The 19,499-nt window shown below is 46.8% G+C and overlaps 1 protein-coding gene across 2 annotated transcripts in view; it reads right to left on the bottom strand.

Moving 5' to 3' along the window:
- LOC144600708 (connector enhancer of kinase suppressor of ras 2) overlaps positions 1 to 19,499 on the bottom strand; it is a 391,278-nt gene that overhangs the window by 323,393 nt on the left and 48,386 nt on the right. The gene's annotated exons all lie outside the window — the stretch shown is intronic.

The raw sequence follows: 19,499 nt of genomic DNA, 5'->3' as shown, positions 1-19,499 counted from the left end.
ATGAGGTGCTGCTCCTCCAATTTCCGGCGGGCCTCACTATGGCACTGGAGGAGGCCCATGACAGAGAGGTCAGACTGGGAATGGGAGGGGGAGTTAAAGCGCTGGGCCACCGGGAGATCAGTTTTGTTAATGCGGACCGAGCGCAGGTGTTCAGCGAAGCGATCGCCGAGCCTGCGCTTGGTTTCGCCGATATAAATAAGTTGACATCTAGAGCAGCGGATGCAATAGATGAGGTTGGAGGAGGTGCAGGTGAACCTCTGTCTCACCTGGAAAGACTGTTTGGGTCCTTTGATGGAGTTGAGGGGGGAGGTAAAGGGACAGGTGTTGCATCTCGTGCGGTTGCAGGGGAAAGTGCCCGGGGTTGGGGTGGTTTGGGTAGGAAGGGGTGACACGGTAGCGCAGCGGTAGAGTTGCTGCTTTACAGCGAATGCAGCGCCGGAGACTCAGGTTCGATCCTGACTACGGGTGCTGCACTGTAAGGAGTTTGTACGTTCTCCCCGTGACCTGCGTGGGTTTTCTCCGAGATCTTCGGTTTCCTCCCACACTCCAAAGACGTACAGGTATGTAGGTTAATTGGCTGGGTAAATGTAGAAAAAAAAAATTGTCCCTAGTGGGTGTAGGATAGTGTTAATGTGCGGGGATCGCTGGGCGGCACGGACTTGGTGGGCCGAAAAGGCCTGTTTCCGGCTGCATATATATGATATGATATGATATGGACCAGGGAGTTACGGAGGGAACAGTCTCTGCGGAACGCAGAGAGGGGAGGGGATGGGAAGATATGGCCAGTGGTGGGGTCCCGTTGTAGGTGACGGAAATGTTGGTGGATGATATGTTGGATCCGCTGGCTGGTGGGGTGGAAGGTGAGAACGAGGGGGATCCTGTCCTTGTTGCGAGTGGGGGAGGGGGAGCAAGAGCGGAGCTGCGGGATGTAGAAGAGACCCTAGTGAGAGCCTCATCTATAATGGAGGAGGGGAAGCCCCGTTTTCTGAAGAACGAGGACATCTCGGAAGCCCTAGTGTGAAACACCTCATCCCGGGCGCAGATGCGGCGTAGACGGAGGAATTGGGAGTAGGGGATAGACTTTTTGCAGGGGACGGGGTGGGAAGAAGTGTAGCCCAGATAGCTGTGCGAGTCGGTGGGTTTGTAGTAAATGTCCGTCACTAGTCTGTCTCCTGTGATGGAGATGGTGAGGTCCAGAAACGGGAGGGAGATGTCAGAGATAGTCCAGGTATATTTAAGGGCAGGATGGAAATTGGGATACATTGCGATATTGGTGGAATATATTGGGATATATTGGTGGAATACAGTAATGTTTGTACGAAGTGACTATCTTCAGTATTACATGCTTAGTATTAGAGCGGCACGGTAGCGCAGCGGTAGAGTTGCTGCCTTACAGCGAATGCAGCGCTGGAGACTCAGGTTCGATCCTGACTACGGGCGCCGTCTGTACGGAGTTTGTACGTTCTCCCCGTGACCTGCGTGGGTTTTCTCCGAGATCTTCGGTTTACTCCCACACTCCAAAGACGTGCAGATATGTAGGTTAATTGACTGGGTAAATGTAAAAATTGTCCCTAGTGGGTGTAGGGTAGTGTTAGTGTGCGGGGATCACTGGGCGGGGCCGACTCGGTGGGCCGAAGGGCCTGTTTCCGCGCTGTATCTCTAAATATAAAAATCTAAAATATTACAGACTACTACATGCTTCGTGTGTCATGTTACACGTTTAGCTCATGTAATGCAAATCTCTACCATTACTGCCACTTCTTGACATCAGGAGTGGCAAAAATAAAGATCATAATCGATAAATTCAATTGGAAAGGTCACCTTCTTTTGTTTTGGATGACTGAAATGAAGTGCAAAATCAATCATGAAATACAATTGGCACTTCCTCATGCTATAAGTGCATAATGGAGCAGTGAGTTGTGTGTTGTCAGACGTATAAAGGTCAGCGGTTATGTGGAAGTGACACCACGAAATGGGAACTAACCGTTTGAAGCTACTGCTGCAAACACTGAGGCTCAAATATACCCAGGGTGCAGTGTGGACAATAGACAAAAGAAACACAAAGTGCTGGAGGAACTCAGACAGAGTCAGGATAGACAATAGACAATAGACAATAGGTGCAGGAGTAGGCCATTCGACCCTTCGAGTCAGCACCACCATTCAATGTGATCATGGCTGATCATTCTCAATCAGTACCCCGTTCCTGCCTTCTCCCCATACCCCCTGCCTCCGCTATCCTTAAGAGCTCTATCTAGCTCTCTCTTGAATGCATTCAGAGAATTGGCCTCCACTGCCTTCTGAGGCAGAGAATTCCACAGATTCACAACTCTCTGACTGAGAAAGTTTTTCCTCATCTCCGTTCTAAATGGAACTACCCCTTATTCTTAAACTGTGGCCCCTGGTTCTGGACTCCCCCAACATTGGGAACATGTTTCCTGCCTCTAACGTGTCCAACCCCTTAATAATCTTATACGATTCGATAAGATCCCCTCTCATCCTTCTAAATGCCAGTGGCGTAATCGCTCCAGTCTTACAACATATGACAGTCCCGTCATTCCAGGAATTAACCTAGTAAACCTACGCTGCACGCCCTCAATAGCAAGAATATCCTTCCTCAAATTTGGAGACCAAAACTGCACACAGTACTCCAGGTGCGGTCTCAATCAGGAATAAGAGCCTAAAGCAAGCCAACGCACGTGCCCATTTCCTTCAAGGGCCAGAAATGCCATGCGCCATTGTTCATTGTCTGTCACATAAAATACCAACCTGTTCACCTTTGCTGCATTGAGACAAGATCCCTGGACAGGCCCAAAATGCTGGAGTAACTCAGCAGGACAGGCAGGAGGGAAGGAATGGCTGACGTTTCAGGTTGAGACCCTTCTTCAGTGTTTATTATTGTTACGTGTCCCAAAGTACCTTTGGTTTGCATGCTATCCAATCAGATCAGACAATGCCATATGTAACTACAGTCAAGTCAAGTACAAGTACAATAGGTGGAGTAAAGGGGAAGATACAGAGTGCTGAATGTAGTTCTCAACATTGTAGCGCATCAGTTCCAGTGACAAAGTCCAATGTCCTCAATGGGGTAGAGGTGAATCGGACAGCACCCTAGCTTATGGAAGGACCGTTCGGAAGCCTGATAACAGATGGGAAGAAGCTGTCCCTGAGTCTGGTGGTGCGCGCTTTCAAGACATCCATGAATTAGAAAAGATTGAGGTTCTATCACCAATTTCTGTGGCACTCCGCTCCTTACATTCGCCAACCAGAAAAGCACTTTTCATGATGTCTCTCCGACCTGCAGCCAATTTCCTTCCGACACCAATGTGTCACCCCTGCCCCGTGAGCCCTCATTCTCTGGAATAACTTTGCACGCAGCGTTTAATCAAATGCTTTTGGGAATCCAACGGTGGTACATCGACTGGTGCCCTTTCATCCACTGCGATGTTAGTTCTTCAAAGCACTCCAACGCATTGATCAAACATGACTTCCCTTTGCTACATCTGAGCTGACTTTCCTGACAACCATGAATGATTCTCAGTGTCCCTCTGCAGGGTCTTTAGCAATAGCTTCTCACATTTCTCCAATGACAGATGCTAACGAGCGAGACTCTCTTGTTTATTGTCTCCCTTCTTGAATAAAGCAATTGTTTTTTGTTATTATCTTATCTAATAGAACCTGATCCATACCTGGGGGAATTTGGAAATTAAAACCACAAGTTTCTTTTCAATGTGAGAGTGAAGTTTATTATGACGCGGAGCCAAATCTAGGCAAATGAAAGACCCGGCGTTAGTGCTGGTTGATTAGTGCGGGTGTCTGGGGTTATGGGGAGAAGGCAGGGTTAGGAGGGAGAGATGGATCAGCCATGATTGAATGGCAGAGTAGACTTGATGGGTCGAATGGCCTAGTTCTGCTCCTATCACTCATGACCTTATGAACCGGGGGTCTCACCTTCAATGCCTTCAAAGTCACAAAGGTTTAGATTTAGATTTAGAGATACAGCGCGGAAACAGGCCCTTCGGCCCACCGGGTCCGCGCCGCCCAGCGATCCCCGCTCATTAACACTATCCTACACACACCAAGGACAATTTTTACATTTACCCAGTCAATTAACCTACCTACCTGCACGTCTTTGGAGTGTGGGAGGAAACCGAAGATCTCGGAGAAAACCCACGCAGGTCACGGGGAGAACGTACAAACTCCGTACAGACGGCGCCTGTAGTCAGGATCGAACCTGAGTCCCCGGTGCTGCATTCGCTGTAAGGCAGCAATGCTACTGCTGCGCCACCGTGCCGCCCGAGTTGAAGATGCCCGGGCAAGGAGAGGGTCGGCGATTCGCGGGACAATCCAGATGTAGGCGGCGGCTGCAATGGACCTTTAGGGTCAGCTGTAGCTGGGACTGTAAAATGGTGACTATTACACAGAGACTCAGTGGGCGGTTTCTATGCGTTATGTATAGAAACAGGAGAGGCCATTTAAAACTGAGTTGTGGATCTGTGGAATTCTCTACCACAGAAGGCAGTGGTGGTCAAATCAATGGATGAATTTAAAAGAGAGTTAGATAGAGCTCTCGGGGCTAGTGGAATCAAGGGATATGAGGAGCAGGCTGGGGTTACTGATCGTGGACGATCAGCCATGATCACAATGAATGGCTCGAAGGGCCAAATGGCCTCTTCCTGCACCTATTTTCTACGTTTCTCTGTTTCTATGTACCTAACGGAGGTTGTACATTTGCATGGCAATAATCTTACCGATCTGTACGCAAAAAGATCTCACTGTACCTTGGTACAGGTGATAATAATGGAACCATGACCATTAAATGGGTCATCTTGGTCTGCATGGACAAGTTGGGCTGAAAGGCCTGTTACTGAAGGGCTGCATGACTCTGATGATTTTGAATCTGTATCTTCTCCTTTGCTTTAGTTTAGTTTAGTTTAGAGATACAGCGCAGAAACAGATCCTTCGGCCCACCGAGTCCGCACCGACCAGCAATCAATCTCTACACTAGCACTATCCTACACACTGGGGACAATGCCTCTCTGTTCCTTTGTTGTTTTCACCTCTACTTTCCTTCTTTGCAGAGGGCAATCTGTCCATCTACTGAGGAGAGCTTCTTGGATTTCCCCAGCCTACGCTGCAGAATGCGTCAATGAAATTAGAAAACCAGCGCGCACATCCATCAATTTCAGTAACGATCCCTAATTAGTTTAATTGAGTTACCAGCAGACTGTGAGTGTTGTGACATCACTACATTGAGCCCTGATTTAGTTCTGCCCGATTTCTTCCAAAGTTCCCGAAGCTAAACTCCAGGATGCTGCTTCACCTGAAACCTCAACAGTCCTCATGTCAACTTCTCACACAGAGGCTGCTGGATATTTGGGGTGTCAGGGGTCATGGGGAGAAGGCAGGAGAATGGGGTTAGGAGCAAGAGATAGATCAGCCATGATTGAATTGCGGAGTAGACTTGATGGGCCGAATGGCCTAATTCTGCTCCTATCACATGACCTTATGAACTTATGTGGAACGAGCTGCCAGAGGAGGTTGTTAATACAGGTACTATCACAACATTAGGAATCGAGAACAAGAGGACACAGTTTGAAGGTGAGGGGGGAAAGATTTAATAGGAACCTGAGGGGAAACCTTTTTCAAACAAAGGGTGGTGGGTGTATGGAACGGGCTACCAGGGGAGGAGGTTGAGGCAGGTATTATCGCAATGTTTTAGAAACATTTAGACAGGTACTTGGATAGGACAGGTTTAGAGGGATATGGGCCAAATGCAGGCAGGTGGGACTAGTGTAGCTGGGACATGTTGGTCGGTGTGGGCAAGTTGGGTCAAAGGGCCTGTTTCCACGCTGTATGACTCTATGACTCTATGAATCTGTATAAAAGACACATGGGCAGGTACATGGATGGGAAAGGTATGGGCCAAAGGCAGGCAAATGTGACGAGTTTAGATGGACATCTTGGTTGGCATGGATGAGTTGGGCCGAAGGGCCTGTTTCCTTGCTGTATGACTCTATGACTCTATGTCAGATAGGTTTGCCAACTGTCCCGTATTAGCCGGGACATCCCGTATTTTGGGCAAAATCGTCTTGTCCCGTACGGGACCGCCCTTGTCCCGTATTAGGCCCGGACACTGTAGGCCTGGACAGTGTAGGTCCGGACAGTGTAGTAGGAAAAAAACTGCAGATGCTGGTTAAAATCTGTATCTACTTTCCGGACAGTGTAGGTCCGGACAGTGTAGGCACGGAGGCCCAGGCACAGCCTAACGGAGGTTGCGTAGCAACCCCCCTCCCGGCTAAGGCAGCCGCCATTGGTGGAGCGGGAGCACGTGGCCGCTGGCTGGGTGAGGTCACGTGGGGCGCGGGGCGGTGATGTCACATTGTCCCTGATTTGGGAGTGCGATAGTTGGCATCCCTAATGTCAGACCCGTTGCCTTTGTTTGTGCAGCACTGGTTCATGTGACAATAGTAAATCTAAAACTAAATCTAAACGCCTATTTGCCTGTACAATTCTTGCCCTAGAGGTTCTCCGATTCTCACTCCAAGGAGGCTTTAACTACTCAACATTGTGACTGAATTAAGTTGATGGTTACTTCTGGAATAATCATAGAATCATAAAAAGGTACAGCAGAGAAAGGGGCCCTTCTTGCCAACCCCAGCCAGGGGTAGCACAGCGGTAGAGTTGCTGTGCCACAGCGCTTACAGCGCCGGAGCCCCGGGTTCGATCCTGGCTACGGGTGCTGTCTGTACGGAGTTTGTACGTTCTCCCCTTGACCTGCGTGGGTTTCTCTGAGAACTTCGGTTTCCTCCCACACTCCAAAGCCGTGCGGGTTTGTAGGTTAATTGGCTTGGTGTAAATGTCAAAATTGTCCTGGGTGTAGGATAGTGTTATTGTGCGGGGATCGCTGGTTGGTGCGGACTAGGTGGGCCGAAGGGCCTGCTTCTGCGCTGTATCTCTAAAACAAAACACTGAAAACTAAAAAAACTCATCCGTGCTACTGTGATACTCATCTGTGCTGATCCCATTTGCCTGCAGAAGGCTCAAATCATTCCACTCGTTATTGATCTAAATACCCGTCTAAAAGCCTAGTCATTGTAACTGTATCTGCCCCGACCACCTTCCCCCTGCTTGTCCATGATAAGCACATCCTCTGTGTGAAAACCTACCCCTTAAATTTCTTCCTTCCCATCATAAACCTGTGCCCTCTAGTTCTAAATTTCTCTGCCCTCGGGAAAATATTTTAATTATCTTTGTGTGTAGGAAGGAACTGCAGATGCCGGCATACACCTAAAATAGACACTAAATGCTGGAGTAACTCAGCGGGCCAGACAGCATCTCTGGAGAGAAGAAATAGGTGATGTTTTGGTTCGAGACTCTTCTTCAGACTGAGAGTTAGGGGAGAGGAAATGAGAGATATGGAAGGATAAGATCTCCTGCTGTATTCCGAAACAACCTTCAACATTATCTGTGGCTCCAACAAGTTCACCAAACCATGGGCACCGTTCTCAAAGGGTTCTTCCACAGACACTTCAATCACGAGTCTGCCCTCATTCCCTAAGATGCACTGTACAGAACCCTCACCCCGGGCTAGTCTCTCTACACACTGTGACAGAAAATCCTCATTTCACCAACTCCTCCCCATCTGAACCCCTTGCACGAAGATAACCCTCGGCAACACAGCCGACATTCACATCCCCCACTGCAAAAAACCCGTTGCTTTTACACAGAACACAAAGTGCTGGAATAACTCAGCGGGTTGAACAGCATCTCAGGTGACGATTTACTATAGGTCGGGACCCTTCTTCAAGATTCCAGCATCTGCAGTTCTTTGTGTCTACCTATTACCTTTACACCCTTCTGCAATCTGTTTACATATCTGCTCTTCTAACTACCACTGATTCAATGATTCAATTACACTTTGTTGTCACATCCATCCAGGGACAGTCTTTGTTTTGCAAACAATAAACAAAGTACATAACGACTCGCCACACAAAGTGACAAAGCACTCTTTAGTATAAGAAAATAACTGCAGATGCTGGTACAAATCGAAGGTATTTATTCACAAAATGCTAGAGTAACTCAGCAGGTCAGGCAGCATCTCGGGAGAGAAGGAATGGGTGACGTTTTGGGTCGAGTCCCTTCTTCAGACTGATGTCAGGGGGGCGGGACAAAGGAAGGATATAGGTGGAGACAGGAAGATGGAGGGAGATCTGGGAAGGGGGAGGGGAACACCTGCGCTCGGTCCGCGTTAACCAACCTGATCTCCCGGTGGCTGAGCACTTCAACTCTCACTCCCACTCCCAGTCTGACCTTTCTATCATGGGCCTCCTCCAGTGCCATAGTGAGGGCCACCGGAAATTGGAGGAACAGCACCTCATATTTTGCCTGGGCAGCTTGCAGCCCAGTGGTATGAACATCGACTTTTCCAACTTTAGATAGTTCCTCTGTCCCTCTCTTCCCCTCCCCCTTCCCAGATCTCCCCCTATCTTCCTGTCCCGCCACTCCTCAACCAGGAACGGGGTACTGATTGAGAATGATCAGCCTTGATCACATTGAATGGCGGCGCTGGCTCGAAGGGCCGAATGGCCTCCTCCTGCACCTATTGTCTATTGTCTATTGAAACGCAGAGAATGCCTTGGATGTCCACAACTCTTGGAGCTGCTCCAGGTCGTCTGGAGGTCAGGAGAGATACCTTCCATTTCACCCCCGCCTCCATTTCCTTCACACTCCCAATATATCGATCCTTTTGCATTTTCAGTTCAGTTTAGTTTATTGTCAGGTATACCGAGGTACAGTGAAAAGCTTTTGCCGCGTGCTGACCAGTCAGCGGGAAGACAATACATGATTACAATCGAGCCATTTACAGTGTGTACAGATACATGATAAGGGAATAACTTTAGTGCAAGGTAAAGCCAGCAAAGTCCGATCAAGGATAGTCCGAGGGTCACCATTGAGGTAGATAGTAGTTCAGCACTGCTCTCTGGTTGTGGTAGGATGGTTCAGTTGCCTGATAATTTGAGCGTCTAATATTTTTTGTCCTTTGATGTAACATTCCCTTTGGTGCCACCACTCGTGTAACAAGTTGTGACAACAGCCTGTTGCTACTCCAGGAGAGTTCCGCAGCAAATGCAATAGTTTCTCCCCAAGAAGGTCAGTCTATTCTTTGCACTTCAGAGCCAATCCCAGAATATAAATCCATGCCAACACTTGTTCTGCACTTCCCGTAAATCAATACACCATGCAATAATGTAATTAAGAAGTACCAAATCGAAGAGCATGGAGGACAAAATGTGAACGATTGGCCCTTTTCCAATGCTACATATATATATATATATATATATAAATTATATATAGTGTAAGAAAATAACTGCAGATGCTGGTACAGATCGAAGGTATTTATTCACAAAATGCTGGAGTAACTCAGCAGGTCAGGCAGCATCTCAGGAGATATATATATGAGAAAATAACTGCAGATGCTGGTACAAATCGAAGGTATTTATTCACAAAATGCTGGAGTAACTCAGCGGGTCAGGCAGCATCGTTGTCTCCTGAGATGCTGCCTGACCTGCTGAGTTACTCCAGCATTTTGTGTATATATATATATATATATATATATATATATACATCACACAACTTAAAATGCAGAAAATCCATGGTAATCCACGTTAAATGTGTTTAATAACGTTCTTTTTGAAGACCTTTCTAACCTGTTTAAAAATGCTGCCAGGCAACCTCTCTTCGCTCAGTCCACCTGGGCCCATGCAAACTCCCGGTTGCTCAACACTTTAACTCCCTCTCCCATTCCAACACTGTTCTTTCTGCCCTGGGCCTCCTCCACAGCATCTCATATTTCGCTTGGGTTGCTTACACCCCAGCGGTATCAATATTCATTTCTCCAACATCAAATAACCTTTGCTTTCCCTCTCTCTCCGTCCCTCCCCCACCCTAGATCTCCGACTAGCTTCACTGTCCTCCTGATTCATTTTACTGTTTGCATGCCTCGATGTCACCTTCCCCTCAGCTAACAATGAACCATTCGACATTTCCTTGAGCATCGTCAGCTTTGATCTGTCGTTTTCACACCTGACATTCTGTTTGTACCCTTCCATTTCTCCAGTTTTCCCTCTCCCCTCACTCTCAGTCTGGAAGAGTCCTGAAATAGATAGGTGATGTTTTGAGTCGGAACCTTTCTTCAGACTTCTACCGACCCGAAATGTCCATGTTCTCCAGAGATGCTGCCTGATCCATTGAGTTCCTCCAGCACTTTGTGTCTTTTTTTGTAAACCAGCATCTGCAGTTCTGTGTTTCTATGAGAGCCCTTGTCTCTTGGTCGAATTACATTTGCTCCGTTATCTTCATCAGTTGGCGATTAATGAACAACATTTCTTCGCCTGAGTGAAGAGGGTAAGGGTTTATGTTAGTCTCCAGAGAGAAAGAGTAAATGTTCGGCTGAGACTCCTGTGCGATAGGGGAAGAGTGCATGGTTGCCAACTGTCCCGTATTAGCCGGGACATCCCATATATTGGACTAAATTTGTTTGTCCTGTATGGGACCGCCCTTGCCCGTATTAGGCCCGGGGGGGGCGCTGTAGGCCCAGATACTGTAGATCCGGACACTGTAGGCCCGGACAGTGTAGGCCCGGACACTGTATGCCAGGACAGTGTAGGTTCGGACACTGTAGGCCCGGACACTGTAGGCCCGGACACTGTAGGCCCGGGGGCTGCTGTAGGCCCGACACTGTAGGCCCAGACAATGTAGGCCCGGACAGTGTAGACCCGGACAGTGTAGGCCTGGACAGTGTAGGCCTAGACACTGTAGGCCCGACCGTGTAGGCCCAGACAGTGTAGGCCCGGACAGTGTAGGCCCGGACAGTGTAGGCCCGGACACTGTAGGCCCGGACAGTGTAGCCCTGGAGGCCCGGGCGCCGCCTAACGGAGGTTGCGTAGGAACCCCGCCTCCCAGCCTGGAGTGGGAGCATGTGGCCACTGTCTGGGTGAGTAAGTTGGCAACCCTAGAAGAGTGCCACACAGTCAGATGAGCCATTAAGCTGAGGCTTTGTCTGCACAGTCAGGTCATCCTGAAAGACTGTGAAGAAGGGCAAGGCCATTAACCTCATCATCCTGGTCAATATTAATCTCTCAATTATCATTACAGAAAATACCGATTTATCCGGCCTTGTCACATTGCCACTAAGGTGCGAAGGGAATGAGATCGATTTGGTTTATCTGCAAATTGGCTGCACCCTTCCTGCATGGCAGCATTCCTGGAGTTTCAAACGTTATTCACTTGCTGTAACGTGTCTTTGGGACACGCTGGGATGCTGATTTAAATGCAGCTCTATATTTACTTGAAGGCAGACACAAAATGCTGGAGTAACTCAGCGAGTCAGGCAGCATCTCGGACGAGAAGGAATGGCTGACGTTTCGGGTCGAGGTCCCGGCACATTTACACTATCCTACACCCACTAGGGACAATGTTTACATTCACCAAGCCAATTAACCTACAAAACCTGTACATCTTCGGAGTGTGGGAGGAAACCGAAGATCTCGGAGAAAACCCACGCAGGTCACGGGGAGAACGTACAAAATCTGTACAGACGGCGCCCGTAGTCGGGATCGAACCCGGGTCTCCGGCGCTGCATTCGCAAGGCGGCAACTCTACCGCTGCGCCACCGTGACCGCCCTAGTGGATCAAATATTTTCTTGTACTCAGTAGGAATAATAACAATTCCCCTGCCAGCGCCGATGAGGATGGATGGAAGGATCAAATGTGTGCCTGGTCGACCGATGGGATGCATTTTGCAATTAAATAAATTAAATATCAAGGTTATAGAGATAGCTAGGGTTGCCAACTGTCCCGTGTCCAACCCCTTAATAATCTTATACGTTTCGATAAGATTCCCCTCTCATCCTTCTAAAAGGATAAGCTTTTGTTTGAGATAAAGATACAGATGCAGAGATACGGCATGGAAGATGCCCACCAAGACCGTGCCGACCACACGAAGGGCAATTTACAATTTTTTCCGAAACCAATTAAACTACGTATCTGTACGTCTTTGGAGTGCAGGAGGGAACCGGTGAAACCCCACACGGTCGCGGGGAGAACGTACAAACTCCACTGTGCCGTGCTGCATGCTATCCAGTCAGAGAAAAGACGATGCACGAATTCAATCAAGCCATCCGTCGAGCACAGAAAAGGGTAAAGAGTACGACATTAATCAGGCATAAACTTTGGTCTTTATACATAATAATGTACCAGAAAATTGTCTAGTTGACCATGCATCATAGAATGCTGCTATTTTATTAAGAAAACTTTGTTGTCAAGAAATAAATGAAACCAATTAAAATGAACAAAAGCCTGATTTTGTGCTTTGTAATGTGGTGCATGATGTGATGCAATTTTTAATAGGAAGGGCAACAATTTCACAGTGGGTGGTGGGAATGTGGAACGAGCTGCCGGAGGGGGTAATTGAGGTAGGTATTAAAACAGCGTTTGAAAAACAGTTGGACAGGAGAGGGAAAGTTTGGAGGGAAATGGGGCAAATGGAATTGGCTTACATGGGAGGATTTTGGTCAGCTTGGACGAGTTTGGCCGTATGACTCTATGATGGTGTTGGGGATATATTTTGAGGGTCTGTAGAAGTTTAAATGACCATAGACTCATAGAGTCATACAGTGTGGAAACAGACCTTTCAGCCCAACTTGCCTAAACTGACCAACATGTCCCATCTACACGAGTCCCACCTGCCTGTGTTTGGCCCATATCCCTCTCAACCTGTCCCATCCATGTACCTGTCTAATTCAACTACCTCCTCTGTCTCAACTACCTCCACTGGCAGCTCTTTCCGTAAACCCACCAACCATTGTGTGAAAAAAGTTATCCCCTCAAGTTCCTATTAAATCTTTCCCCCTTCACCTTAAACCTATGTCCTCTGGTCCTCGATTCCCCTACTCTGGGCACGAGACTCTGTGTGTCTACCCAATCTATTCCTCTCATGATTTTGTACGACCAGTAAGAGTCTGTGACCTAGAAATTACAGCGTGCATGACGTTTATTGCTAAAATAACCCTGCACAAGTCCCCTGCACCAGTTATGTAAGGATGCCTAAAGCGGTAACATTCAACCAGGCGTAAGGCCTAAGGCGACATTCCTTGCAAAGCAGATCTCAGACACAGAGATGCGTGCCAATACCTTTCTTCACAATCTCCTGATGCCATCGCAGGTTAATGTCACAACATTTACAAACCTTATTTAGTTTAGTTTAGTTTAGAGATACAGCGTGGAAACAGACACTTCGGCCCACTGGGTCCGTGCCGACCAGCAATCCCCGCACATTAACACTATCCTACACCCACCAGGGACAATTTTTACATTTTACATTTACCATGCCAATTTTACTTACAAACCTGTACGTCTTTGGAGTGTCGCAGGAAACCGAAGATCTCGGAGAAAACCCACGCGGGTCACGGGGAGAACGTACAAACTCCTTACAGTGCAGCACCCGTAGTCGGGATCGAACCCGGGTCTCCTGTCGCTGCATTCGCTGTAAGGCAGCAACTCTACCGCTGCGCCACCGTGCCGCCCTAAATTCCATAAAAAGTGGTAATGTAGTAATCCAGTGGGTTTTACAGCAACTCTCAGTATGGTTGAATACACCCAAAACCTTATACTTACACACGGACCGCACTGTGGAGCAGCTGAGAGAGCTGCTGCCTCACAGTGCCAGAGGCCCAGGATCGATGTGCAAGAAGGGACTGCAGGTGCCGCCTTACACCAAAGACAGACACGAAATGCTGTAATAACTCAGCGGAACAGGCAGCATCTCTGGAGAAAAGGAATGGGTGATGTTTGGGGTCAGACGCTGAATAGGTCTGAATAGCAGGGTCTGAAGAAGGGTCTCGACCCGAAACGTCACCCATTCCTTCTCTCCAGAGATGCTGCCTGTCCCGCTGAGTTACTCCAGCGTGTTGTGTCTCTCCCGGGTTCGATCCTGACCTCGAGTGCTGTCTTTGTGGAGTTTGCACGTTCTTCTTGTAACCGCATTGTTCTTCCGGGTGCTCCGGTTTCCTCCCACATCCCAAAAGATGTACGGGCTTGTAAGTTAAGTGGCCTCTGCAAATCACCCCCAGTGTGTATGGAGTGGATGAGAAAGTGGGATTACATGGAACTACTGTGAATGAGTGATCGATGCTCTCATTGATGTTCACCGATCAGAGAGCCTCAGCTGCAATTATAGGGTAGTTAAAGGACATGAGACCATACAGCCCATTTAGTTTATGCTGGATAAACCCCAATAACAACAAACGTTGGCATAAAATACAAAATGCTGAAGTAACTCCGTGGGTCATGCAGCATCTCGGAAGGACAAGGATAGGGTCACGTTTCAGGTCAAGTTTAACCTTCTTTAAACTTATCTCTGAACTCAATGGAGTCTGAAGAAAGGTCCCAACCTAAAACGTCACCTTTCTCGTTTTCCTTTCTGCTGACTCTCAGTCTGAAGAACTTTGCCATACACTAGTCTGAAGAAGGGCTTGACCCGAAACGTCACCTATTCCTTTTCTCCAGGGATGCTGCCTGACCCGCAGAGTTACTCTAGCACTTTGTGTATTTTTTTTATTATAGTACGATACATTATTGTGAATTATTTACGTCTCAAATGTTTAGGAGCTAGTAATAAATGATGTGAATGACTCTGATAATAGTGTGAAGGAACATTTGACCTTAATTGTGACTGTGGAGGGCAATATTCTTCTTACCCTGAAGAAGGGAATGAATTGTTTACTTTTTCCTTACCACCTTTGACAGGAGTCTTTTCCTTTGCCAGAATTGGTATCAACAGATCTGATATCAGTAATATCAAGGATGTAAAGCTGTTTTGCTAATCAGTGACTCGAGTAAGTTATATTCTACAACTAATATAATAAGAAAAGGTAAACCTGGGTCTCTTGGAGGCAGAGGTTAGAAAACATGAATGCACGATTTAGCTGCTACCTTATAGCGCAAGAGACACAGGTTTGAAACTGACTACGGGAGCACTAAGGAGTTTGTACGTTCTCCCCGTGACCGGCGTGGGTTTTCTCTGGGTACTCCGGTTTCCTCTCACCCTATAAAGACGTACAGGTTTGTAGGTTAATTGGCTTGGTGACATTGTACATTGTCCCTAATGTGTATAGGATGGTGTTAATGGGTGGGGATCGCTGGTCGGCGCGGACCCGGTGGGCTGAAGGACCCAATAGACAATAGGTGCAGGAGGAGGCCATTCAGCCCTTCGAGCCAGCACCCACATTCAATGTGATCATGGCTGATCATTCTCAATCAGTACCCCGTTCCTGCCTTCTCCCCATACCCCCTGACTCCACTATCCTTAAGAGCTCTATCCAGCTCTCTCTTGAATGCATTCAGAAAATTGGCCTCCACTGCCTTCTGAGGCAGAGAATTCCACAGATTCACAACTCTCTGACTGAAAAAGTTTTTCCTCATTTCCGCACAGCATCTGTAAACTAAACTAGACTAAAGAATGACATAAGTTATACAATACAATACAATACAATATATCTTTATTGTCATTGTACAGGGGTACAACGAGATTGGGAATGCGCCTCCCATACGATGCAATCATTTAATTAATTTAAACAACAACAACCCAACGAAACAAATTGTAACAGTTTTAAGACAGAATAAAGTGCAAGTAGATCTGTGCCGGTTCACTGTGCGATCTGACCATCCGGCTCAGCAGGACCGGTTCATAGCAGCTATGGCCCTGGGGATGAAGCTGTTCCTGAGTCTGGAGGTGCGGGCGTAGAAGGCTATATATGTCTTTATATTAGAAACATAATGAATATGCCAGATATGGTGCAATATAAAGAGTGCAATAAGAATGAGCTACATAGTGATTAATAATAATAAAATGGTTGCACTGGATAAATTGATGGGACTAATGAGGTGATGCACTTTGCTTAAATCAATAGAAAGCTTTTAAATGGTGAAAGGCTGGAAGTGATGGAGGCCAAGAGGGAAGTTGGGGAGACAATCTACTCTGTGCAAAGACCATTCAAATCTCTTGTCCTGATAAGAAAATGTTTTTTAAAAGTCTGACGAAGGGTCTCGATCCAAAACGTCACCTATTCCTTTACTCCAGAGATGCTGCCTGTACCTCTGAGTTACTCCAGTACTTTGTGACTAATTCAAGCAAATGGTTCCGTTCATATCATATACACTCTGTGGATGTCAGCAGAACTCTGACTCCAAGATAAAGAGACACAAAGTGCGAGAGTAACTCAGCGGGTCAGGCAGTATCCCCGGAGAATATGGATTGAGACACTTCGACCCTTTGGGTCGAGACCTCTCTTTAGATTCCAAGATGTTGTTTTTAACTCACTATCTGATGGTTATCATCTGTTGAACTGCATTGCCATAGTTTGCCACTGTTTAGTGATTTAGTCGAATTGATAACCTTTTGTACAGTTAGGACTGTGGATGGTAATAAGAGATTTCAGCATTCAAATCCATGCTGTGCATTCCTCCTGGGTACAGGGAACGTAGAACAGTACAGCACATGAATAGGCCCTTCACCCACAATGTCTGTGCTGAATAATATGCCAAGACCAACTACTCTCCCCTGCCAAAGACACAGAATGCTGGCGTAACTCCGCGGGACAGGCAGCATCTCTGGAGAGAGGGAATGGGTGACGTTTCGGGTCGAGATCCTTCATCAGACTGAAGATAAATTCTTGATTAGTACGGATTTCAGGGATTGCGGAGAGAGAGAGGGCTGGAGAATGGGGTCATTAGGTCCCCTTTTCCTAACTTGACACCATTCAGATAATAATCTGCCTTCCTATTCTTACCACCAAAGTGGATAACCTCACACTTATCCACATTAAACTGCATCGGCCATGCATCCGCCCACTCACACAACCTGTCCAAGTCACCCTGCAACCTCATAGCATCTTCCTCACAGTTCACACTGCCACCCAGCTTTAGACAATAGACAATAGACAATAGGTGCAGGATCATCTGCAAATTTGCTAATGGTACTTTTAATCCCTTGATCCAAGTCATTAATGTATATTGTAAATAGCTGCGGTCCCAGCACCGAGCCTTGCGGTACCCCACTAGTTACTGCCTGCCATTCTGAAAGGGACCCATTTATCCCCATTCTTTGCTTTGTGTCTGCCAACCAATTTTCTATCCATGTCAGTACCCTACCCCCAATACCATGCGCTCTAATTTTGCCCACTAATCTCCTATGTGGGACCTTGTCGAAGGCTTTCTGAAAGTCGAGGTACACCACATCCACCAGCTCGCCCCTGTCAATTTTCCTAGTTACATCCTCAAAGAATTCCAGAAGATTAGTCAGGCATGATTTCCCCTTCGTAAATCCATGCTGACTCGGCACGATCCTGTTACTACTATCCAAATGCTCCGCAATTTCATCTTTTATAATTAACTCCAGCATCTTCCCCACCACTGATGTCAGACTAACTGGTCTATAATTCCCCATTTTCTCTCTCCCTCCTTTCTTAAAAAGTGGGATAACATTAACTACCCCTCAATCTACAGGAACTAATCCTGAATCTATAGAACATTGGAAAATGATCACCAATGCGTCCACAATTTCTAGAGCCACCTCCTTAAGTACTCTGGGATGCAGACCATCAGGCCCTGGGGATTTATCAGCCTTCAGTCCCAACACCATTTCCTGCCTAATGTGGATTTCCTTCAGTTCCTCCGTCACCCTAGGATCTCTGGCCACTAGAACATCTGGGAGATTGTTTGTATCTTCCTTAGTGAAGACAGATCCAAAGTACCGGTTCAACTTGTCTGCCATTTCCTTGTTCCCCATAATAAATTCCCCTGTTTCTGACTTCAAGGGACCCACATTTGCCTTGACAATTTTTTTTCTCTTCACATACCTGAAAAGGCTTTTACTATCCTCCTTTATATTATTGGCTAGCTTATCCTCGTACCTCATCTTTTCTCCCCGTATTGCCTTTTTAGTTATCTTCTGTTGCTCTTTAAAAAAGTCCCAATCCTCTGGCTTCCCACTCTTCTTTGCTATGTTATACTCTTTTATTTTTATGCTGTCCTTGACTGCCCTTGTCAGCCACGGGTGCCTCTTACTCCCCTTAGAATCTTTCCTCCTCTTTGGGATAAATTGATCCTGAAACTTCTGCATTATTCCCTGGAATACCTGCCATTGCTGTTCCATCATCTTCCCTGCTAGGGCCTCCTTCCAGTCAAATCTGGCCAGCTCATGCCTCATGCCTCTGTAATCCTCTTTGCTATACTGTAATACTGACATTTCCAAAATTCCCTTCTCCCTCTCAATTTGTAGATTAAAACTTATCATATTATGATCACTGCCTCCTAATGGCTCTTTTACCTCGAGTCCCCTTATCAGATCAGGTTCATTACACAACACTAAATCCAGAATTGCCTTCTCCCTGGTAGGCTCCAGTACAAGCTGTTCTAAGAATCCATCTCGGAGGCACTCCACAAACTCTCTTTCCTGGGGTCCATTACCAACCTGATTTTCCCAGTCTACCTGCATGTTGAAATCTCCCATAACCACCGTAGCATTACATTTGCGACATGCCAATTTTAGCTCTTGATTCAACTTGCACTCTATGTCGAGGCTACTGTTTGGGGACCTGTAGATAACTCCCATTAGGGTCTTTTTACCCTTACAATTCCTCATTTCTATCCATACTGATTCTACATCTGATTCTATTCAATTCAATTCGATTCAACTCTCTGACGAAATAAATTCCTTCTCATCTCCTTCCTAAAGGAATGTCCTTTAATTCTGAGGCTATGACCTCTAGCATCCTTAAAATCTAGCATCTATGACCTAAACATCCTCTCCACATCCACTCCATCCAAGCCTTTCACTATTCGAGGGGGGAATGAGGAGATGAGGTTAGGAGGGAGAGATAGATCAGCCAATGGGCTGAATCAGACTTGATGGGCTGAATGGCCTAATTCTGCTCCGATCACTTATGGGCCTCTAGTATTTCTTCTTTTTTCTCTCTCCTTCTAAACTGTGCCCTGTTCCCTACCAGCAGTGCAATCCCTGCCAGGGACATTATTTTTCGAGTGGCAGTGCCATTTAGTTCCACGTTAGGCAGATTCATGTACGAAGCCCAGACTTATTTCACGCATCATTTGACGAGGCAGGCAATGGGAATGTTTCATCCATCTCCCTGGGATGGATTTAGACGCAGAAGTGAAAGGCGAATAGATAATATGCTGCATCATCCAAATCCTCGAACTATTCCAGAGTCTGCACATTCGGAGAATAAGGAATGTGACATAAAAGGAAGGATAAATAAAAATGACAGCATATTATAAGCTTAAGAGGGATGACTGACACTATACTAATATCATTTTCATGTCTTCTGCCAGAATATCAGTTTTCACAGCTCATGTCATAGAGACTATAGTGCATACTGTTTCACAGGCAGCACACACATACACACACATGCACTCACATTCAT

Source organism: Rhinoraja longicauda, chromosome 15, assembly GCF_053455715.1.
Source record: "Rhinoraja longicauda isolate Sanriku21f chromosome 15, sRhiLon1.1, whole genome shotgun sequence".
NCBI classification, from domain to species: Eukaryota; Metazoa; Chordata; class Chondrichthyes; order Rajiformes; family Arhynchobatidae; genus Rhinoraja; species Rhinoraja longicauda.
The sequence above is the reverse complement of the archived record's forward strand: the minus strand, read 5'-3'. Positions and strand labels throughout refer to the sequence as shown.